Genomic DNA, 11,277 nt, shown 5'->3' with positions numbered 1-11,277 from the left:
TTCTGGAAGCTTGCTTCAGAGCTCGGGTATTTTCTGTATACCAGGGAGCTAGTTTCTTATGAGAAATGTTTTTAGTTTTTAGGCGTGCAACTGCATCTAGTGTATTGCGTAAGGTTACATTGAGTTCCTCAGTTAGGTGGTTAACTGATTTTTGTCCTCTGACGTCCTTGGGTAGACAGAGGGAGTCTGGAAGGGCATCAAGGAATCTTTGTGTTGTCTGTGAATTTATAGCACAAGATTTGATGCTCCTTGGTTGGGTTCTGAGCAGATGATTTGTTGCAATTGCAAACGTAATAAAATGGTGGTCCGATAGTCCAGGATTATGAGGAAAAACATTAAGAACCACAACATTTATTCCATGGGACAAAACTAGGTCCAGAGTATGACTGTGACAGTGAGTAGGTCCAGAGACATGTTGGACAAAACCCAGTCGATGATGCCTTCGAAAGTGGAGTTTTCCATGTGAATATTAAAGTCACCAAAAATTTGAATATTATCTGCTATGACTAGAAGGTCCTATAGGAATTCAGGGAACTCAATGAGAAACGCTCTATATGGCCCAGGAGGCCTGTAAACAGTAGCTATAAAAAGTGATTGAGTAGGCTGCATAGATTTCATGACTAGAAGCTCAAAAGACGAAAACATATATATATTTTTTGTAAATTGATATTTGCTATCGTAAATGTTTGCAACACCTCCGCCTTTGCGGGATGCACGGGGGATATGGTCACTAGTGTAACCAGGAGGTGAGGCCTCATTTAACACAGTAAATTCACCAGGCTTAAGCGATGTTTCAGTCAGGCCAATCACATCAGGATTATGATCAGTGATTAGTTCATTGACTATAATTGCCTTTGAAGTAAGGGATCTAACATTAAGTAGCCCTATTTTGAGATGTGAGGTATCACGATCTCTTTCAATAATGACAGGAATGGAGGAGGTCTTTATCCTAGTGAGATTGCTAAAGCGAACACCGCCATGTTTAGTTTTGCCCAACCCACGTCGAGGCACAGACACGGTCTCAATGGGGATAGCTGAGCTACTGACTACACCTGCACAATTTCATTGTGGAGCTAGAGGAGTTAGAGCCCTGTCTATGTTGGTAGATAAGATGAGAGCACTCCTCCAGCTAGGATGGAGTCCGTCACTCCTCAGCAGGTCAGGCTTGGTCCTGTTTGTGGGTGAGTCCCAGAAAGAGGGCCAATTATCTACAAATTCAATCTTTTGGGAGGGGCAGAAAACAAGTTTTCAACCAGTGATTGAGTTATGAGACTCTGCTGTAGAGCTCATCACTCCCCCTAACTGGGAGGGGGCCAGAGACAATCACTCGATGCCGACACATCTTTCTAGCTGATTTACACGCTGAAGCTATGTTGCGCTTGGTGACCTCTGACTGTTTCATCCTAACATCGTTGGTGCCGACGTGGAACACAATATCTCTATACTCTCTACACTCGCCAGTTTTAGCTTTAGCCAGCACCATCTTCAGATTAGCCTTAACGTCGGTAACCCTGCCCCCTGGTAAACAGTGTATGATCGCTGGATGATTCGTTTTAAGTCTAATACTGCGGGTAATGGAGTTGCAAATGACTAGGGTTTTCAATTTGTCAGAGCTAATGTTGGGAAGCTTCAGTGTCTCAGACCCCGTAACGGGAGGAGTAGAGACAAGAGAAGGCTCGGCCTCAGACTCCGACTCGCTGCTTAATGGGGAAAACCGGTTGAAAGCATTCCTACAGCATTTCCCTCCAGAAACCATGATAAAGTTGTCCGGCTGCTGGGACTGTGCGAGGGGATTTATACTAACGTTACTATCTGTACTTACTGGTGGCACAGCCCCTGTTTCATCCTTTCCTACACTGAAATTACCATTGCCTAGCGGTTGCGTCTGAAGCTGGGCTTGTAGCACAGCTATCCTCGCCGTAAGGCGATCGTTCTCCTGTACATTATGAGTACAGCGACTGCAATTAGAAGGCATCATGTTAAATGTTACTACTTAGCTTCGGCTGTTGGAGGTCCTGACGAAAACAACGTCCAGATAAAGCGTCCGGAGTGAAAAAGTTGAATGAAAAAAAGTTGAGTGAGGGAAAAACCAAAAATATAAACGGCAATTAAAAAGTAAAAACCGTAAAGTTGTCAGGTAGCAAAGTAAGGTTGACAACAAAACGCACAGCAACACGTAAACAAGTCTGCAAGTTGTTTACGTGCAAGAGTCCGGCTGCAGTCAGAATGCACCTCTGTCTGTTGACTGTTAGACCCGTGCACATGGACAGAGAGTTCAGTTTCAAGCCTAAAAAGCTTGTCTGTTGACTTATCAGGAAACCCAGATTGCAGATATGATTTATCACTATCCTAGTGTGTTTCTCGGCCAATTCTCTCTATTTCGCTATTATAAGCCAGTCATCTAGATAGCACATTATCTGTATCCACTGTGATCGTAGGGGGGGCAATAGCTACATTCACGGAAACGGTGAAGCAGTGAGGGCTTAAGTTCAGGCTGAACGGGAGGACACAAAACTTGTATTCTTTGTTCTGAAATGAGAACCTGAGAAAAGTCCTGTGCCTTTCCACAATAGGTACGTAAAATAACTTGTGCTTGAGGTCCACTGTTGTGAAATATTCTGCATGTCTGACTACTTTGAATAAACGGAGGTGTGTTAACATGCGAAAAGGTCGTTTTCGTAATAATTTGTTCAACACCCTCAAATCTAAGATTGGTCTCATGCCACCGTCTTTCTTTGGCACTAGAAAATATTTCTGATAATGACCAATATTTTGTCTGCTTCCCTCACGGTTTGAGTGTGATTTTGTCTACTTCCTTCACTGTTTGAGTGTGATTGGGATAGGTGATTATGAAAGAATTACCTGAGAATCCTTGTCTCTTGCAAGAACGACACATTAGCTAGCTAGCTGACTCAGGCTATTAAACGGACCAACGTCAACGGAATCAAAAAAAAATCTAAAATATCTTCTTAGCCACTCTGTCGAAGGCGTAGGCCATCCGAAATGTAGCAGTTTAGACCAAAATAAGAATATATTAATTTACAGAAGATAAGAATGATAGCTCCGATGAACAGCGGTGGCTGAATAAAGCAAGAGTGACACTCTCAGGCAGGATAGTGCGTATTATACCCTCAGGGGTGGGGCATTATGCATCATGGCGTGGAGGGGCCAATCACTGCCAGTTTATAGCACAGTAAGAACTCGAGGTCGAAATTAAGTAAAACATATACACACATACTCTACCCACATAGCAGCAACCATACCCCTCCCTTACTGTTGAGAGTTAGAATAGTAGAATACACAAGTTGCAAGTTCGAAATTTGGTTGTGCATCAGCAATTTTTCTCTTATTATGACAGTCACTCAATTAGATAAGTTAGTCTAGCCAGCTATCTCTTGTAGTAATCATGGCCGAATACCGACCAGGCAGGCAGGGCATGTGCCCAGGGGACCTGACCTCCAGGGAGCCCCATTGATTTTGTTAGTCATTCTCACTCAAATATCATTAACATGGAATAAGTCATGGCAGAGTGTGTAGAATTGCTTTAAAACTGGGAAAAAATGCATCTCCACCCCATGGCAAAAGCTGTAGAACTGCACATTTATCTCTCTTTGCCCCATGGAAAAATTTGTAGAATTGCAGGAAATTCACTTAAAAACGTAAACTTTTCTCTCTGTCGTCAAGAAGGGGGCAGCCACTAAAATGTCTTGCCCGCAAGGTGGACCGGGGACAACCAAATCTTGCTCAGGGCCCACAAAAGGTTAGTGCCGGCCCTGGTTTTAGTCAACTTAGCCAAAAATGCTCAAAACACATTTTAGTTACACACAGATAATTCACCGACAGCCATTCCAATGAGACGCTGGCAGAAAAATTACGTTTAAAGTAGGCGTCGCCATTTCTCTGAGCCAACAAAAGTACTCATCCTCCATCTCACTTTGTATGCGTTCCTTGAGAGTTCAGAACATGAAGCACCCCCAGTCAATACTAGAATAGTATAATACACTAGGTGCAATTTTGTCATTTGGTTGTGGATCAGCAGTTTTAATCGTTATGTCAATCACTGAAAGTAACTCAATTAGCCCATGTCAGCTAAGGAAGTCTGAGGGACAGAGGGGGCAAGTAGCTGACTGGTGGTGCAACATCTTATCTTTGTGAGACTGGCTTCTCTGCTGTTGCTGCACTGAAGACCAAGTACAGGTCCCAGCTAAACATTGAGCAGGAGCTGAGAGTTGCAGTATCATGCTTCAAACCCCTCTTCGAAAAGCTGTGCTCTGCAAAACGTGCTCATTGTAGCCATTAATCCTGACTTCCTCATTTTGATTTTTTAAAAATCAGTACAAATTGTTTTATTCATTTTTGCTTTATAGGTCAAAGTGTGTCATATATTGTGCTCCTAAGTTAATGCTGCTGATCAATTTGAATGTATTATTTATTGATTATATTTTATTTTATTTTTCAGTATCAAATACAATGGATACAAATGTTATGCAGAGGTGTACTTATTACAATTTTATGTTTACGTCTTCCTAGGGGGGGGGGGCGTAACAGAAAATAATTGGCTGTTACGCGAATGCAGTAGGCCAAGGTAAGTTGCTAGCTAGCATTAAACGTATCTTATAAAAAACAATCAATCATAATAATCACTAGTTAACTACATACACATGGTTGATGATATTACTAGATATTATCTAGCGTGTCCTGCGTTGCATATAATCTGACTAAGCATACAAGCATACAAGTATCTAAGTATCTGGCTGAGCGATGGTAGGCAGAAGCAGGCGTGTAAACAATCATTCAAACAGCACTTTCTTTGCGTTTTGCCAGCAGCTCTTCGTTGTGCGTCAAGCATTGCGCTGTTTATGACTTCAAGCCTATCAACTCCAGATAATGCTGGTGTAACCGAAGTGAAATGGCTAGCTAGTTAGCGCGCACGAATAGCGTTTCAAACGTCACTCGCTCTGAGCCTTCTAGTAGTTGTTCCCCTTGCTCTGCATGGGTAACGCTGCTTCGATGGTGGCTGTTGTCGTTGTGTTGCTGGTTCGAGCCCAGGGAGGAGCGAGGAGAGGGACGGAAGCTATACTGTTACACTGGCAATACTAAAGTGCCTATAAGAACATCCAATAGTCAAAGGTTAATGAAATACAAGTGGTATAGAGGGAAATAGTCCTATAATTCCTATAATAACTACAACCTAAAACTTCTTACCTGGGAATATTGAAGACTCATGTTAAAAGGAACCACCAGCTTTCATATGTTCTCATGTTCTGAGCAAGAAACTGAAACGTTAGCTTTCTTACATAGCATATAGTGCAATCACTTTTACTTTCTTCTCCAACCCTTTGTTTTTGCATTATTTAAACCAAATTGAACATGTTTCATTATTTACTTGAGGCTAAACTGATTTTATTGCTGTATTATATTAAGTTAAAATAAGTGTTCATTCAGTATTGTTGTAATTGTCATTATCACAAATAAATAATAAATAAAATAAAAATCGGCCGATTAATCGGTAACTGCTTTTTTGGTCCTCCAATAATCGGTATCTGCGTTGAAAAATCATAATCGGTCGACCTCTAGTACACATTATAAAATAGTGATCATTGCCCACTGTAGATTTCTCCAAAACCTCCCAACTACATCTGCCTGCCATTGAACTTGAGGTCAAAGTAACATCCAGAGCAAATTAATTTTCAGTTAATGGGTCAATCCTGGTTCCCGGACATCATTAAGACTCACAAGCCCTTTCTCATGCAGTAGTTACTCCAACACTTGTCCATTTACATCAGTCCGTAACTCTCCCCGGAGCGTACCTTGAGCATTAAAGACGCCACACCACATTACCCGTCTCCTATCTTGACCTTCTACATTCCTAAGGGCCAGCAACTCTAGTCTCTTACACGGGTTGTAAAAGTTCACTATTACCATATTTCCCCCTCCCAACTACCCCTCTACCACTACATACTCACATTCAACTCCCTCTCCCACACACTTTCAGTACCAGGCAAAAGTTTGGACACACCTACTCGTTCCAGGGTTTTTCTTTATGTTTTACTATTTTCTACTTTGTAGAATAATAGTGAAAACATCAAAATTATGAAATAACACATGGAATCATGTAGTAACCAAAAATAAGTGTTAAACAAATAAAAATATATTTTATATTTGAGATTCTTCAAAGTAGCCACCCTTTGCCTTGATGACAGCTTTGCACATTCTAGGCATTCTCTCAACTATCTTCACCTGGAATGCTTTTCCAACAGTCTTAAAGGATTTCCCATATGTGCTGAGCACTTTTTGGCTGCTTTTCCTTCAATCTGCAGTCCAACTCATCCCAAACCATCTCAATTGGGTTGAGGTCAGGTGATTGTGGAGGTCAGGTCATCTGATGCAGCACTCCATTACTCTCCTTCTTGATCAAATAGCCCTTACACACCCTGGGGGTGTGTTGGGTCATTGTCATGTTGAAAAAACAAATGATAGTCCCACTAAGCCCAAACCAGATGGGATGGCGTATCGCTGCAGAATGCTGTGGTAGTCATGTTGGCTAAGTGCGCCTTGAATTCTAAATAACTCACTGGCAGCGTCACCAGAAAATCACCCTGACACCATCACACCTCCTCCTCCATGCTTCACAGTGGGAACCACACATGCGGAGATCATCCGTTCACCTACTCTGTGTCTCATAACGACATGCCGGTTGGAACCAAAAATCTCACATTTTAACTCATCAAACCAAAGGACAGATTTCCACTGGTCTAACGTCCATTGCTCATGTTTATTGGCACAAGCATGTCTCTTCTTCATAATTGGTGTCTTTTAGTAGTGGTTTCTTTGCAGAAATTCGACCATGAAGGCCTGATTCACTCAGTCTCCTCTGAACAGTTGATGTTGAGATATGTCTGTTACTTGAACTCTGTGACGCATTTATTTGGGCTGCAATTTCTGAGGCTGCTAACTCTAATGAACGTATCCTCTGCAGGAGAGGTAGCTCTGCACTTTAAAAATTCTTGAAATTTTCCGTGTTGACTGACCTTCATGTCTTAAAATAATGATTGACTGTCATTTCGCTTTGCTTATTTGAGCTGTTCTTTCCATAATATATACTTGGGTCTTTTACCAATTAGGACTTTCTTCTGTATACCACCCCAACCTTGTCACAACACAACTGATTTGCTCAAACGCATTAATAAGAAGGAAAGACATTCCACAAATTCACTTTTAACAAGGCACACCTGTTAATTGAAATGCATTCCTGGTGACTACCTCATGAAGCTGGTTGAGAGAATGCCAAGAGTGTGCAAAGCTGTCATCAAGGCAAAGGGTGCTACTTTGAAGAATCTAAAATATATTTTGATTTGTTTAACACTTTTTTGGTTACTACATGATTCCATGTGTGTTATTTCATAGTTTTGATGTCTTCACTATTATTCTACAATGTAGAAAGTAGTACAAATAAAGAAAAACCCTTGAATGGGTAGGTGTCCAAACATTTGACTGGTACTGTATATGGGATCTCCTGCTTTATAAAGGTAGCACACCCTCCTCACCCCCCTGCCACACTATCTCTATGGACTCCAACATAACCTTGTAATACAAAATCTAGAGTAGGTTTAAGCCATGTCTCCTGGAGACATTTCACATCTGGTTTGGCTGGTAAGTCCTCAAGAAACTGTTTGAAATATTGCCCATTACCCATCAAACTTCTGGCATTCCATTGAAGGATTAACACCATAATGAAAATTAACCAATACATGATTCCTGGCTGGACTGTTTCTCAAACTTATTGAGGTCGTCCTGTACATGTTCCCATGTTAGTCCTGTGACCCCAAGATACCTCACCACCTGATCCACTATAATCAATGTCTTCTTAGTCTTCAAATGTAATTTTCCTTCACAATTGATTGCTGCTGTCACAAATGTAACAAACTTCCTCATGTCTACTACCATTCTTGTGTTCTCTCCCATTCTGCTCCCTACATCACGCCCAACCTGCATCCCAATTTGCCCTGGAATACATGCTCCTCTCGGTATCTCGATTGTTTCTGCGTGAACTACCTTCACTGCTTCTGCATGTAACCCTCTCACCAGGCTCGAATTAGACTCTCACAATATTAGAGTATCTCAACAGCATGGGATGTTAGGTGAGAAGGACATCTCCGATAAGAATCCCTATTGTAAACTGTCTAGGGTGATGACAAATAAGGTAAACTCACCCCATTCCATACAAATGTGCGCAACCGCGACATACAAACGAGGCTGCAAAGAAAACGAATGGGACTGTAGCGACTGTGTTGACTTCAAAATCTGGGGTGTGAACTACGTTTCTATTCAAGCGTTGATCGACATGGTAATGGCTCTATAGTATTGGAGAAAAGTTTTAAAAAACTGACCCTCCGTTACATCGTGACTTGTCATGCCGTAATGTACAGCACACATAAAGCAACCATTTATGTCTTACATTCTCTCTTCACCAGGTGTAGCACTTCTCTCATCGTTTAAAAACAAGAAATGGATAGTGACGGGAGTAAGGGAGGGATACCTAGTCATTTTTTGCATCTTCACTGCAAGCGATCATGACTCTCAAAAGACCATGTTTACTTCTAAGATCACTTTAGCACCGCCCTAAACACCCTGATTCAAATTCAACACAAACCTTCAAATAGGTATGTAATGACACATTATATAAACGCGTTATAGTGTTTTATTTAGATTTTAGAGGCGATAAGGTGATAAATTGGACAGATCGAGTGAAAAAAAGCCTCGACGGAGCACATTGCCTTCTTGAATCATGCAGAAACGGGCAGCGTGGAGGTCATTTATTTTGTTGGAAAGGGGAGAAACTGTGCTTTACAGTGGTATTGACATTACATTTACATTTACATTTAAGTCATTTAGCAGACGCTCTTATCCAGAGCGACTTACAAATTGGTGCATACACCTTATGACAACCAGTGGAACAGCCACTTGCATCTAAATCTTGTTAGGGGGGGGTGAGAAGGATTACTTACCCTTACTTACCCTATCCTAGGTATTCCTTGAAGAGGTGGGGTTTCAGGTGTCTCCGGAAGGTGGTGATTGACTCCGCTGTCCTGGCGTCGTGAGGGAGTTTGTTCCACCATTGGGGGCCAGAGCAGCGAACAGTTTTGACTGGGCTGAGCGGGAACTGTACTTCCTCAGTGGTAGGGAGGCGAGCAGGCCAGAGGTGGATGAACGCAGTGCCCTTGTTTGGGTGTAGGGCCTGATCAGAGCCTGGAGGTACTGAGGTGCCGTTCCCCTCACAGCTCCGTAGGCGAGCACCATGGTCTTGTAGCGGATGCGAGCTTCAACTGGAAGCCAGTGGAGAGAGCGGAGGAGCGGGGTGACGTGAGAGAACTTGGGAAGGTTGAACACCAGACGGGCTGCGGCGTTCTGGATGAGTTGTAGGGGTTTAATGGCACAGGCAGGAGCCCAGCCAACAGCGAGTTGCAGTAATCAAGACGGGAGATGACAAGTGCCTGGATTAGGACCTGCGCCGCTTCCTGTGTGAGGCAGGGTCGTACTCTGCGGATGTTGTAGAGCATGAACCTACAGGAACGGGACACCGCCTTGATGTTAGTTGAGAACGTCAGGGTGTTGTCCAGGATCACGCCAAGGTTCTTAGCGCTCTGGGAGGAGGACACAATGGAGTTGTCAACCGTGATGGCGAGATCATGGAACGGGCAGTCCTTCCCGGGAGGAAGAGGAGCTCCGTCTTGCTGAGGTTCAGCTTGAGGTGGTGATCCGTCATCCACACTGATATGTCTGCCAGACATGCAGAGATGCGATTCGCCACCTGGTCATCAGAAGGGGGAAAGGAGAAGATTAATTGTGTGTCGTCTGCATAGCAATGATAGGAGAGACCATGTGAGGTTATGACAGAGCCAAGTGACTTGGTGTATAGCGAGAATAAGAGAGGGCCTAGAACAGAGCCCTGGGGACACCAGTGGTGAGAGCGCGTGGTGAGGAGACAGTTCTCGCCACGCCACCTGGTAGGAGCGACCTGTCAGGTAGGACGCAATCAAGCGTGGGCCGCGCCGGAGATGCCCAACTCGGAGAGGGTGGAGAGGAGGATCTGATGGTTCACAGTATCGAAGGCAGCCGATAGGTCTAGAAGGATGAGAGCAGTTGACAGTTGATCTGGAAGTATTACGGTTTTGGGGTGCTAAAATAAGGTCAATTTTACGGACCAAGGCGATGTACAAAAGTGAGTGAGTTTACATTAGGGGATTAACTTCAGATGGAATGATTATAGGTTTTTGTTATTGTATAAGGATATACTTTCCCATGCATTAAATGAAATTGAAACACGAAATGACTCCACCAAGGCAACACACATAAATAAGGTTCAAGATGTGTATAATTACATTTTCTAAGCACCACATCAAAATAAATAAAAAATAATAAACCCCAATGAGTCGTGCACAACCCACGTTCAAATTATTTCAAGTTTGCTTAAAGGGAGGCCTGGGAAAAAAAGAGAGGGAGAGAGACGTTGAGAAAAGGATGAACATTACATTATGACCGTTGGTGAAGAAAAATGATAAAAGAAGACAATAAAAAACAGAACAAAACCCCTACCTACCGAGTTTTGAAGGGAAACACCGAATTTACTTTATATGAGAGTTGTTATAATTTTGTTAAGAAAGACTTAGTAAAGACTGAAGCTACCGTCTCATGCATATCGCATGATTACCGATAGTCCTGAATGAATCGTGAATAATGAGTGAGAAAGTTACAGGCCCACAAATATCATACCTCCCCCCAAAAATGTCTTGGAGGTATAATATTTGTGGGCCTGTAACTTTCTCACTCATTATTCATGATTAATTCAGGACTATCTGTAATCATGGTAGCATCCACATTAACGTATACGTGTTTAGAAACATATTCTATTGTTAATTACAATACAAGTAATTAACTCCAAAATTACACAATATATTATACAGGCAAACATATTGGCAAAAGTCTCATTGTCCGAGAGAGATTTACACGGTTATCAGCACGTCATGCCAGGGCAAGCCTACATGAAACACAGACCTTATTTGAATTGTTTCTAAAAATCCCCTATGGGAAAAATGAATGGTGGAAAAATGATTGGAACCATTTCCTTGTTTGACTGCTAGGTTTTATGGGCATTAATGACTCAGACTGCCAGCAGCATACCACCCCGCATCCCACTGCTAGCTTGTTTCTGAAGCTAAGCAGGGTTGGTCCTGGATGGGAGACCAAATGCTGCTAGAAGTGATGTTGGAGGCACCC

The sequence above is a fragment of the Oncorhynchus keta genome, chromosome 3 (genome assembly GCF_023373465.1).
Source record: "Oncorhynchus keta strain PuntledgeMale-10-30-2019 chromosome 3, Oket_V2, whole genome shotgun sequence".
NCBI classification, from domain to species: Eukaryota; Metazoa; Chordata; class Actinopteri; order Salmoniformes; family Salmonidae; genus Oncorhynchus; species Oncorhynchus keta.
The sequence above is the reverse complement of the archived record's forward strand: the minus strand, read 5'-3'. Positions refer to the sequence as shown.